Raw genomic sequence first — 13,994 nt, 5'->3', positions numbered from 1 at the left:
CCAGCAGCATGGGGCATGGTCACCCAGAGGTGCTTGGGTGCCCCAAGGCATTTGGCCTGTGCAAAGCAGACAAGTGCAATCATCACTTTTTTATTTATTGGAAAAGTTTACCTGGATTTTCATGAGAATAAAAGGGCAGATTTCTGCTGCACAAACTGTCTGCAGGCAAGTCCAAATCCCTACTTCAAATCTGAGGTTGCTGGAGCTGATAGAAGGTCTTGGTACTTTACATCAGGCAGAGGAAAAGCAGTGACATATTTTTTCCTCAGCCTTGGCCCCAAAAATGGGCAAACTATCTTGACTGAAGCTTTTGGAGTACGGGGGAAAATCAACTGATAACAGATGCTCATTGTGTAAAATTTAATTCCAAGTTGTTAAGCAACTGTAAGCACAACTTTTTCAGCTTTTATAGCTGGCGCTATTACTTTGTATTCATCAAACAATAATTGCTAATTCTGTTTGCCTTCTGTTCTCTCTGTATGCTTTTTGTTCTATTCCAATTTCTAACAACACACAATGCCATCAAATTTGAAGTGCAGCAGCTGGAGACAAAGAGAGTGTCGTTAATGGAACGATTTTCATACAAATACCATGCTCAGGAGCTAATTGGGAAGTTCACTTACCTGAAAGATGGAAAACTGCTTGGCAAACAAATGTCTTCACCAGACATATCTCCCTGCTCACAATAGTTTGACTTCCTCATCTGTCACTTACGAGAAGAGATAGACTATACTGAAGAAAAGCATTAAATCAAAGTGACTGAGGTCCATAACTCCTGCTCATGGGCAACCCACAGATCCTTCTCCAGGCTCCTTTTTCACAATACCTCAGAGTCCCCAGGTGCTGCTGGCCTCTGGCACTGCCAGCAATGCTACATGTGAAGGAAGATGGGGAGGAAGAAGAAGCGCTATCGGCCCAGGGCGACTGCCTACTTGGCTGGCTGTGCTTGTGACTTTTGTTGGACCACAGCTGTAAAGGGCTTTTTTGTCCAGTGCTAATACTTCTGAGACACCTGCTGACTCACTTACAGAGCTAATGTTTTACAAAGAGAAGCCAGAGCCTACCAAAATCAGCTTCATGAACAGGAGATATAAATATTGTGACTGGAAAATGCCATGATGCCCTGAGTCCACCCCACGGCTTTTCTGACTAAACTACCTGTCCTACACTGTGGCTGGGCTGCATCTGATACTGGAGAATCTCAGAGAGGTTTTAGAGATAATGATTGGTGTCTGAGAAGGTCTGGACAGCCAGGGAATTACAGACAACTAAAACCAGTTTCCCTGCTGAATAGGAGCTAATCTGTTTACACTTGGCAAGTTTGCATAAAAATGAGTAGCTCCTGTGAAGGTAAATATCATATATGATATTTATATCATATATGATATATGTGTTATATAAGAATACTCTTATATAACACATTTTTCTATGCAAACTCCAGGCACAATTATAGTAAAATTCAAATTTTAACAGAAGCATAAAAAATATGTGCCATATGAACATACAGTTGCATGTGCTCATGCAGTTGCCTCTGTTGAGTAGCAGTGTATGTGGAAATATTTGTAGAATCCATTAAATAGGACAAAAATTAATATATATTTGTTTAGCATTGCACACTATCGTGACACTCTTCCCAGTAATGTATTTGTTATTTGGCTTCTCAGGGCTGCACTGGAAATGCAGCCCCAGGAAATTAAAGATGTGAATTGAAAAGTCAAGAATTAAACCTCATTTAAAAACATAACACAGACGCTCCTACCCAGAATTTCAGTTTCCTTAATACAATCTGCTTTAGTTCTCCTTGGAAATTAAATAAATTAAATTAGGGCCACTTTAGGATTTTTTTTTTTAAATTCTGAATGAGCATATCCAGATAAAAGTGTAAAGAAATTAAACTAATACACCTTAAAAGACTCATTCACATGCATTTTCTTGAGGTTGCTTGAAGCAACCTTACCTGATTCACATGTGGAACTCAGGGAAGATTTTAAAGACTGACACCTACAGCTCCTTTCTTATCATTTATTTTTCTCTGTGTGTTTTTGCCCACAGTCAGCAGATGTTAAATGAGTGCCCATTTCTCAACTCACTGACTTAATTAAAACTGCAATAATTTGCCACTGAGGTACTGATTTTGGGAAAGTGTGATATAAGGCTGGATACCTAGCAGGGAAAATGTTGCTTAATATGTAATATCATGGGGTTTTTTCTTCCCTCAAAGACACAAAAATGAGGTGTTGTTTTATATTCACAGTGTATATATACTCGTGTATATATACACTTGAGTAATTTCACAGGCAAAGAAATGAAGGAACAAAATGCCAAAAAGGTCTCCCCAACAACAGAAGTGTTTTCTAGTTGGTGAATAAAGTAGAGGGAAGCAAAGGCTTAAGAGGGGATGGAGCTTCAGTGTCCAACATGGCAGTGAGCGGCTTAGCCACTGGACTGTCCAGAGAATCATAGGGAGGATTGCTGGAGTCCAGGGCATCCCCTTGGATGACCTGGGATCCGAGGAAAGGAGCTTGAACCCTGGACAGGAGGGTGTGGAGCCAGTCCACAGGGGTTGGAGACCTTGGCACAGAGCCCAGGAAGACACTGGCTTTGATTTTAGTCCATGGGAGAGGCTTCCAACACTGAGAGAGGAATTACAAACCACAAAAGTGTGAAAACAATAATTTAGCACATCACAAGATGAAAAATTTAGTAGTTTTGGGGTTCTTAGAATAGAGGTAAGTGGAGGGACAAAATGGAGGAATTAGGGTGGTTCCTTGAGTTCCTCTCCTTCTTCCTCTTCCTCCATCTTCTGAGGTGATGATGACAAAAAGTAGTCTGAGACGATTGGGTCAAAGTAGAAATGACCCTTCTAGTATAGGCACTAGGCATTGGTATGAAATTGTAAATAACCAACATGTAGTTATCTGTATAAAAGCAAAGCGACACTCCATCAGCAGTCAGTCGCCTGGTGTCCCAGTCACTGTTCAGATCTTGGCTGGTGTGGAGAAAAATTTTGAGATATCAAATAATAAACAACACGAGAAACCTGAAAACGAGACCTTGAAGACTCCGCTTTTTTCCTTGTGACGCGACTCGGGGCTTTTAGAGGGCCAAGGACTTTTAATCATTTAATCACCTGAATCACCCAAACTGAGAGAGGATGGTGATGTGCCACCCAGAATTTTGTGACAACGTACTAGGGAGCACCTTCTGGGACTTCCTCATACAGTGCTGATGGGAAGCACCAAGCCAATTACCAAGCACACAGACCTCTAGCTTGTTTTCAGGGATCAATATGTGAGAATTTTGCAAAACAGGTCATGTCATGGTGGGTATTTGCAGCTTCTGGGTCACAAGATAAGGAGCTCAGTGTAGAAGGAGGTTTTGCAGGGGGTGACTGTAAGGTAATTTTGTGATTAAGCTTATTCTTGGGTAGCTGATCCTGGTCATACCCCATGCAAGTGAGGACATGCTGGGGAAACACACAGAAAGGGAAAATTGAATAATGAATTTTTAAAAAAATCTGCATGCTTTGCATGAATGTTCTTTGAGGTATGGGTTTGTCTTTGACACCACAGCAGGTCAGTTACCCATGTGTCTGTCACCTTTACCATTTTTCTTACCAACTCCTCGGATTATGGAAGAAAATATTTATATTTTGTACTATGAGGCTACAGACTACCATTGTCAATCCTGTTTTTCAAAGAGACATCAAAACTCTCTCCTTAACAGCTATTTATCATGAACTGCAGAAAAGAAGTTGAAATTTGTTGTCTGTGAATGTTGAGTGAAAATACCATGTTCACATCAAGCATTCACAAGCTCATTTTTAAACATTAAAACACACTATATTCAGCATAAAATACAGTTTACATTAGAAACTTCAGTTTTCATTACTTGGAAACAAAAGCAATGGGCCCTGAAATTATGACAGCATAGAGCCGCAGCTATAGGGCCATAAATGAAGTGCTACAGGGAGCACTGGTCTGTGGTATGGTTTCTGAAAACTGATGAACTGCAAAAGTTGATGAGGACAGAGGATGCTATCTTGTTAAAAAGGTCTAATAATTAAAACAGATATGGAAATAACCACTGTGGGTTTGCCTCACACTCTGAGGGTCCAGCCTGGCAGAAAAGTGCCTGTAATTAATTTCAGTGAGACTGCTTCTCGAAGGTGTTTTGTAAACCAAAAGGTTTAATAAAGAAAAAATAACAAAATAACAAACTTTGCAGAAAACAAATAATAAGTTGTGCATAGGCACCTGAGAAACCTCAGACACCCTGCTAACACACCTTGAAAAGCCTAGAGTTCCCTTTTGTGCTCTTTCTTAAATTCTTAATATTTTAGGAGGGATAACCTGGCTTAGAGCCAATAGAGAGGGATAGAGGGTTTGAAGAACAGTGACAAGATCCAATAGATGCTTCTTTCTTGGCCCTCAGCCAACCCTTGTCAGAAGGGTAGGGAACAATCTGGGCTCTTTACCTTAAGGGGTGAGCCTTAAACTTTCCCTGTATGGAAAACACTTGCTGGGTGTGAGAAATGCTTTACTACAAACTACCTTTCTTTGCACTTTCCTTTTTGTTCTAAGGCTTTCAAGCCAAATGTTCTGGCAGTGCAAAGCTGCAATTCTTTGGTGTCTAGGAAGGTGGTGCTAAACTACAAATTATGGAAAAAGCTGAGGGAGCTGCATACCCTGCAGCTAAAGGACTTAGTGATGGTTGTTGCCGTTTCTTAAAATCCAGAAATCCAGAAAGATTGCAGAAGGAATGCTGTAGGAAGTAAAAAAAAAAAAAAAAAAAAAAAAAGGAGAAGGTGAATAAGCTTAGGATACTATTATTTATTATCTCCTGATAAGTTCCCAGTCCAGTGTCAGGAAAGCTCAATCCTTCCTGCAGCATCTCTTACTTTTATTATGTGAGAATCAAGATCTGCTTTCAACTTTGTGGCTTCTAGGCTGTTTATAATGTAGAGTGATGTATGTGCACATAGGACTGTGCCTGCTGTTTGCATCATAAGCAAGCTGCATCCAGCTCAGGATAAAATATATTTTATTCTTCATATGCATAAAGAATTTCATTCTGTCCTCAAGTGATGAGTTTTGTTCTGCTATGCATAAAATTCTTCTGTTTGCTGTTTTTAACCTGAGTTTAAAACTGAGCTTCTGCTTCTGGTCACATTCTTTTTCAAGTCTGAAGATGTTTTCACTAAAACCAGAGATTAATTGCAGTGCAGGCATGTGGGATGTCCAGGAATACCAGGCTTGGGCTACTGGACACTTCCACCCTTCATCATCAGTGCTAATATTCTCAGTTTACTATGAAACTTCCTACATAACAATGGATTTTTTGGAGGAATGGCTTGAGATAAAGGTCAATAGTGTTTGTTTCCCTAATGTTGTGACACGTTATCAAACAATTTCTTTACTCATCATTTTGATAGACAGAAGTGATGAAATCTTCTTCCTGGAAAAATAGTTTCAGGTACTGACTTGAAATGTGTTTAGAAATCAAGGGTTTCTGAAAATTGATCCTTCTGGGGTCCTCAGACTCATTGTTTTCTCCTGCTTACCTGACCAGGCTGTCTGCAGCTTCAGTTCCTTACCTGATTCTCACAACATTTGCAAGAAGTGATTATTATAGCAGAGAAAAAGACAACAATACTCACTCCTGGTCCACAGAAGAGAAGGGTGATAGAATTTATCATACAATCAGTATTTTCTGAGTGCCATCTGTGCTCACTACCTATCTGTGTGATGAAAAAAAAATAAATCTGTATCATTACTAATATGTCCTTATTTCTACTAAGGAAATTATTTCAGTGTGAAAGTGTGATTTGCACATAACCCTGTATGAAGCAGTGGTAATGTACAGGCTGTTCCAAAAATACCCATGTTATTTCTGGTCTTTAAAATCCAGTGACATCTGCATGGAATTGCTTCAGAAAGCATGGCCTGAGGGACATGTGTGGTATGCAGAGGTCTGAAAGACCTGCCTGCAGTTGGTCGCTTAATAAGAGGCCAACCAGCAAACGGCTTCTTATTCCTTAAGAAGAGATGAATTAGAGAAGAATTAGACAAGAACCATTCCTGGGGCTCCAAGGGTGAGGAGAATGTACTTTTAGAAAGCATCAGATGTCTGCCATTTGAAAGCTGGAGACTCCCATGAGCAGGACACCAGCTGGCACAGCAGCAAAACCCTTTATAAAAACCATCACAATCACCTCAACATGGATATGTATGTGCTGGTTGCTCCTGAACTCTGTGACAAGGGACAGCAATGTAACCACATCCAAATGGGCACATAGCAGAGTATTTAATCCTCTCACAGAGCAAGATTGCTCACTGATTACAGCATTACCTGGTAATGTTCACAGAAATGTGCTAAATGTAAAAACATTGATTTCAGTCCATGGAATCCATATTGTTTTCTTCATGTTTCATTTTTTTAAAGCATTAGTTTTCCCTTGATTTTGTGTATGCATTGGTATTTATGTTGAGGTGTACAGTTATTTTAGAGGCATTATGCAGGAACACTGTTTAGGACGCACAGAGCTTGTCCTCTGGGAAAAGGAAGTCCCTATGTCACATCCCTTGTGGGAGCAGTACAGCATGACAGCTATAGCCTGTGGATAAATGGGGCTGACTGTGACATTGATGGTTGCTTTAGGATACTTCCCACACGAAAAATGCATGTTTTTACAAAAGCACAAAAGCCATGTTCACATACTTCCACTTCTAATCCCATCCCAAAGGCTGACAAGCTGACAACTACCAGCAAGGCAGGACAACTTTACTGGCCTTTACCATTATAATGCAGGATGGCTTATCAAGAAGGAATTGCCATCATGATTCACTCAGTACAGAAGAGATTAGAATTGACTGGCTCTAATCTTAGCACAACTCACATCCTTTTGCTTATCTAATTTCTTCATAACTCACCTTGAAGTATTTGCCACTGAGAGATACCTGGAGCTTTTGTAGCTGTCAGTCATCCAACGCTCGGATGGGGTGCGGGATATCAGCTAAAAATGAAGGTGTCAATCGGACCCACCACCCAGAATTCAAGAGTTGTTTGTTCCATTCCTATGAGGATCACAGTGCTCTCAGGACCATCTCTGGAGACCAGCTCTGCAACATGACTTGGTCAGTAATGGGAAGTGTCTGTTTTGGAATGGCCCTAGAAGCTGGTTTATTTTGATGTTACCTGAAAAGCTTTCGAGATGAAGTCAGGAACATAAATATATACATATATGGAGATATGTATTTTTTTAAATCTGTGTAATATATATTATGCAACATATATGCTCTACATTATATATTTATAATGTTTTTATGCATGGGTCTATATATGTATAAGGGCAATGAAGCTGACAAAGGGTCTAGAAAATATCTTACGATGAGAAGTTGAGGGAGATTAGCTTTTATTCTGCTAAATTAAATATAGGTAAAGGAGAGACATGCAGACACACAAGTTAAACACAGTAATTTGAAGGAAAAGAGAAATACATGCAGATGCTGGAAGGAGTCCCCACAAAAAAAGGTGTTAAAAGAGAAATTCAAGGAAAATAAGTGTGAAAAATACAAAAAAGTTAGCACAGCAGGACACTTTGCATAGATGTTTTCAGGGAAAAATAGTTGTAGATTATGAGGCTTTTATGCTCAAGGCAGTTGATAGAAAGCTGCTGTTTTAAATCTTGAGATGTCTCAGTTATTTCTCCCCAACACTATTATCCTAACTCCAGTGTCAGACCCCTGAATGTGGTTCTTTGCAGCCACACAGAGGAGACAAGGGCATCTGTACCTCACCAGGTATCACACCAAAAAGCAACTGGTGGCATTTTGCAAATCTGCACTCCGACACTGGGATTTGTCTCTGTTTTATTAAAACACAGGAAAATGCATGGTCCCAGACAGCATACAAGATAGCAATTCACTTCCAGCTCCTCTACAGAGGTTGTAGCACTAATGAAGCAAATCACATCTCAGGGAATATAGCCATGATTTAGTACGTGTATAACTGTAATAAAATGTTGTTATGGCTGAGATTGTTATGTTTTTAATGGAAAAAAAGAAGAATTAGGATTGAAATTGAAAAACAACCCAGTTCCCATAAAGGGTAAAAATGTGCTTGGATAAAAGGTTAATAGAGTTAATTGTGGGGAGTAATACAAGACAGCAACTCGTGCTAGAGAAGATAATTGTGATTCTGATAAAGGGGAATTGTAATTAAATAGAGGTTGGATAAACACGATTATCCTGAAAAGGTTTCCCAGCACAGTACGGGAAGGTTTTAAGATGTGGAGGCAGACGCCTGTACGTGATCTGGAAGTCGAGACACCACTGCTGCCAGCCCTGCTAAGTGCTCACCACTGCGGCACACTGCCCACGCTGCTGCTCTGGCCAGCAAAAGGCAATAAATTGAGCTCATTTTGAAGTTTAGTTCACCTGCAACACTTAACTGGCAAGTGATGTCCCTGTCTTGCTCACAACCCCCAAGATTTCTCATTTCTGCTGGTCCCCATTTCCACCCCCATCCTGCTGTGGGGGGAGCAGCTCTGGGTGCTGGCCAAGGTTGATCTGCTGCAGGGTGGCTGCGGGCTGGAGCAGGTGAGGGCATCCCTCCCATACTACGCTTTTTCCAGAACTGACAGAATTTTTTTACATGGATATTAAAACGAAATGCAGTAGTTTGATACTGAACCCTGAGAGGCAAACAGAGGCTTTCCACACTGATCTCTTTTACTGAAATGGGTATTTGTGATAAATATTTTTGATTAGCTGAGTTACAAATGTTCTACAATAACCTATATAGAGGAAGGGAATCAAATACAGCATATTTCTCCCAAGAAGAACAAAATTCCAAAAAGCTTTTTTGTTTCCTTTGTTTCCTTTAAATTGCAAAATATTTTCGCTACATTTTCAACTTTTAAGTATATATCATTAAAAAATATAAATAGACTGAATTTGAATACAGGATGGTATTAATTCACATTTTTCTAGAATTCCTATACATTATTTTACAGAACACATACACAATAAAAAACCCTGAGAATTTACTAAGAAAAACTATCAAATACTTCTGCTGTTCAATTATTTATTGTACTGTTTGGAATCACTGTATACCATAACAACATACATTCCCAGATGCCTAAGGAAAATTTCTACTGGAGTTCTATTATTTCCTATTTGGAGCAAGTGAACATCTCTCTAGGGACTCTCTAGGGCCTTTTTTCCCCCTCTCAAAAAAAGAGGGTGAAGATCTTTTTGCTTTCAAATTTTTTGGCTTTGCTTTCAAACTTTTGTTTTTCCAGTGCCAACTGTACCCCAGATCTTCAGACAGACTTCACAACCCCATACGCAGAGACCAGTTGTGAGCCCTGTCACCTTTAAGCTTGACTTCTGTCAGTTTACAAGCTGGAGTGAATCATAAAAGTGGGCTTGGGTTCAAAATGTGTCCTTGATGATTTTTGGGCATAATCTGCAATGTTTGGTTGCTGACAATATACACAGTGGAATAATCCTGTAAGTATTAGGGTGGATAGCATCTGTTGTGATAGTGAATGAGACTGAGAGCAAAGTGAAAGCTGAAAGCAAACTCCCAGCACATTTTCTTTGGCTTTTTATCTCTGCATCTGGCACGTGATACAGTAATTGTCTTACTCACATTCCTGTCTTGTTTGTTTCTTCGCTTGTTAAATGAGTTTGTTGAAGTTTCTTGTATCAGATATGCATTTATTCACAACCATTTCTAAGATCATGACTCCATTGCCTAAATCAGTTGCTGAAACTTGAATTCTGTGCAAGAAATATTTAGGTAACAAGGTTATTTTTAAACTCAGTCATGCACAACAACACCTTTGCTTCCCAATCTACATTCATTTTTTTTTACAAGAGCTTCTGTTTATCAAAGCTTATTGAGTGGTTTTTTTTTTTTGTTATTGGTTTTTTTAATTCATTTATTTATTTAATTTTCTTATTTATTTTTTTTTTTTTTTTTTGTTTGCTGCTGTTGTTGCTGTTTGGATTTTTTTTAATATAGATATTTTAAAGTTTCCACTCAGTTCATTTCCTAGAGGGATTTTCTTTTTGTTGCTATACAGCAAGTATACACAGGATCTAGAATCAAACACAGGTCATAGAGATGACACAGTAACATTATTCCCATAAACCACCTCTAAGGATATTGGCTGCCTATGAAGCATACATAGGGTTTGGCATCCACAAAAATGAATGTAGAGATGGGAAACTTAAGACCAAGTTGTACACCTACTTAAAAGACATTTTGAATAGTCTGCCACACAGTGTTTCTGGAAAAACAACCTTTCACTGGTGAGTAACATATTTCCGATTCCTAAAGGAGGGGTTTTAAGAATACTACTTTTATTTATTCTGCAACAATCAAAACTGAACTCTGAAAAATGTGTTTAATTTCTATGAAAACTTAATTTCTTTGGCTCTGACTTGCTAGCAGTGATTTTTTTCCCCAATACTTGAGTAACAATAACATGACACATTTACTTCAGAAAGTAACTGGCAGATGCTGTAATTTTGTTTTCCCAAGGGAAAAAGAAGTGAGAGCTTTAAAAAGGAAATAGTGAAATGGTTACTGCTTGTGTTTACCGACAACTGAAGGTGAATCTTTCAGTTATTTTGCTGTCTCCCCAGCCTAACAGCCTCCAGTGAGAGGATGGAACACTGAGCTCTGCCATGGAGAAGGATCTCTGCACGACTTTCTGGTAGTACAATGATCCAGTGAAGCAGGGGCAGCTCCATATGGAAAACTGAGGCTAACACTCTTTGGAATTACCAAAGCGGTGTTCTAAAACATTGTTTAAACTCAGTGAACACAGCTATTCCCCTCCAGTGCAAACTACCACCAGGAAAGATGATACTGCACAAGAGATCAATGTTCAGTATTCCAAATGTCTTGTTCAACTAATCTTCACCTAATTTTGATTACAGTGTCTCCATAGATGCATTTGTATGAAACAGAATTTAAGAAAGCTTTGTAAGCATGGGTGCCAGCCAAGTCCACAAAGCGAACTTCAGCCTCAGGAGAAATATGGAAAGAAGTAATCAGTTCACATAAGACTTCTGTTAGCAAAAAATGTTTGACTTTTATTTCTGCAGACAATCTATATTTCTAAAAAGCTTTAACACTCCTGAAGTTTCAAGAGGCTTAAATAATCTTGCTGGTGATAGGTATCCAGCTAGTAGAAAGTTGACAAACAAAGCTATGAAGTGTTTTTTTTTTTTCTTCACTGATGAGATGTTCCTAGAAAAAAGATTACAAAAAGCTTCCTGCAATGAGATTGGAAAGCATTTGAGCCTTGTATTTGTAATTCATTCAAATTAAGAACATTAAGGTCAGATAAAGGTGGATTTCTTCTGCTACTTTTTCTGTCTTAATTTTATCAAGAATATTCTCAGCTTTTTCACAACACAGGAGAAATTATGTCCTTCACAGCTGTGTCCCTCATTCATGAAATATAAAGAAGCATCCTGGTAAATCTCAGCTAGCAAGGTGATGCAGGCAGTAAAAGAAAATAATGTGGAACATTTTACGGATCAAAGATGCCATGATAAACACCACAGGTGTTTATCAGATGTAGATACAGACAAGGTGGCAAAGAGAAGTTTAAATTAAATATTGTGGTTTTCAAAACATTTTGAAGGTGATGTCCAACCCAAATCTCCCCTGACAGAGGTTGAGGCCATGTCCTCTTGTCCTGTCACTAGTTGCCTGGGAGAAAAGGCCAACCCCCACCTTGCTACAACCATGCAGAGCAGCATGGCAAACACCGGAAAGAGCAGATGGTAGTGATGTTCTGCTTGCTGGTAATTTATTTAGAAGACACCAATATTAAAGTGTTTATCTTCAGTTGTTTGCCATGGGTGTGTGTGCCTCCACCATTCCTACCCTTACATGCCTAGATCTCTTTTGCATCACTAACATTCTTACTTTACCTTTTTACTACAAAGGTATCCAAAATGAAAACAGTAGAGTTCTGTCTACAGTTAAACTACCTCTTTCTTTATTGCAGTGGTAGTGGGAAATCCAAGCCAAGGAAGACAAAAAACTCCCCATCCAAACCTAAATCCTTGAAAAACTCAGGTTTTGGGTGTGCAGAAGTATTATCGATCATTAGACTGTTCATTAGGAGGCATTATTTTCCTATGTCAAGAATATCTTCCATGATAGTTCTGCTATATTTCATTGGTTTCACTTTAAATCCCTTATCTGTTAGTGGAGGTCCTGAGAGGCTACTTCCCATAACACAGCCCTGAAGCTGTGAGACACAATTGGCAACACCACACAATTCATGTGTAGCCTGGCTACAACATCATTATCCAATGTGAGATAAGGCAGCAGCTTTGATCGTTGGCTATCTGTTGTCTTCTATAACAATGGTTCTTCTTGGATAGGTCTCAACGTCCACAATAATATAGTGAACCTTGAATTTTCCTGTTTCAAGATTCTGCAAAGAAAAAAATTCAGAGTGTTTTTTTCTCTTTGGTAGTTTAAATTCATGACTTGTCAGGTTGTCAGGTGTATCAAGCAATTGTACATACCTCTTTGACTTCCACATGGACCGTTCCCTGTTTCCCTGATTCAATGCCCTCAATATAGAACTTCAAACGCATATGTTTCAGTCCGTCCTTTACGTATTCAATGTGACTAAAAACAGCAACAGAAAACAAAAACCCAACCACCCAGCAAGAATACAGATTATATGCTAGTTAAGACTTCAAATTTAAACTTACTTAGAGGAGTTGCTTACTTATTTTGTAAGAAAGTGTATTCCAGTGGTGTCCTTACTCTACCTTGGGTTCCTTCTCTACTGCTCCTCTCAAGCTTTACTGTCAGTGCCTAAGGACTAGTGGAGTTAGAAGAGCTAATTAGCTGCTGAGGATTAAGAGATGAAATGCTTAAATGTCCTCACCCCAGTCCTCCCCTCAAAACTGAAAAGCAATCCAGTGCTGAAGACTATGGAAATGCCTTGTATTAATTCTAAAAAACCCCAGATTTGAAGCCTGACATCTAGAAAGGGACCCCACATCACCAAGAATTCCAGAGTTATTTTAGGCACCTAAACTAAGTTATCAAACCGAAACACACACAGCATATTTTTTCAAATTAATTATTAGGTTGGTTAAACCACATCAAAACAAACAGTTTACTATGTGCAAAGTTACTTTGGCAATAATTTTGTTCTGCTGAAATTGTGTAACTTTGGCACTGATATGAGATCTCCAACCTAAATGCTGGTATTCAGACTGGAGTTGGGTTGCGCTCAAGTATTAAATAAATAGCACATCACTTTCAAAGTGACCACTTTGGGAAACTAATGACCCCATTAGAGTTCTGGTTTATGTTTCCTACTGAAAATATTAACTGCTGCTTAGCACCAATCTCTTATGTCCATCAGTCATGCCCAGGTACACACTGTGAAATAAACTTCCAATATAGTTTAAAGTGACATGATGGTAGAGAGAACAAATATGAAAGAAGAGCCTTACTGCAGTAAATTTACATTCAGGGTATTCATACACAAAAAAAACCTGTAGATTTTTGAGACATTTAAGGTCATTCTTATACTGCAGATGCAAACTCTACAATCTTACACAGTTCTCATCTCAAAAATTTATTTAAGATACTAGTCATTCAAAATAATGGAAATTAAATACTAGGAAAGCTGATTCATAGTACATTTACTTATTTACAGACAGGTGCTCAAGATGTTTGTGCACGTTGATTTCATTTAGCAGCTTTACTTTAAACATTTTTTCACTGAGTCTGGTGAAGAGATAGAGCTTCAATGATTAAAAGCCACTTTCCTCAGACCTAACAAGGAATCTCAATTTCATGGTTCAACCTCTGTCTGGGCTTATGTGTCTCATCCTATATGAAACCTCACTGAATATATTCCTGCCAAATAACCCAATAAAGGCAAAGCAGGGAGGACTTACGTTTTGTAAGAAATAGTTTTCTTGTTTCTT

General features: G+C 38.8%; 1 long non-coding RNA gene across 1 annotated transcript; it reads right to left on the bottom strand.

The window, feature by feature from the left end:
- Positions 1–11,085: 11,085 nt before the first annotated feature.
- LOC310923467 lies at positions 11,086–13,381 on the bottom strand. Its single transcript, XR_014592595.1, has 2 exons — positions 12,567–13,381; positions 11,086–12,472 (listed from the first exon to the last, which is right to left on the bottom strand). It is a non-coding gene; the product is annotated as an uncharacterized lncRNA (long non-coding RNA).
- Between the last annotated feature and the right edge of the window lie 613 nt (positions 13,382–13,994).

Source organism: Zosterops lateralis (genome assembly GCF_965231275.1).
Source record: "Zosterops lateralis genome assembly, contig: HAP1_HAP1_SCAFFOLD_57, whole genome shotgun sequence".
NCBI lineage: Eukaryota > Metazoa > Chordata > Aves > Passeriformes > Zosteropidae > Zosterops > Zosterops lateralis.
This window is presented reverse-complemented; position numbering and strand designations above follow the sequence as displayed.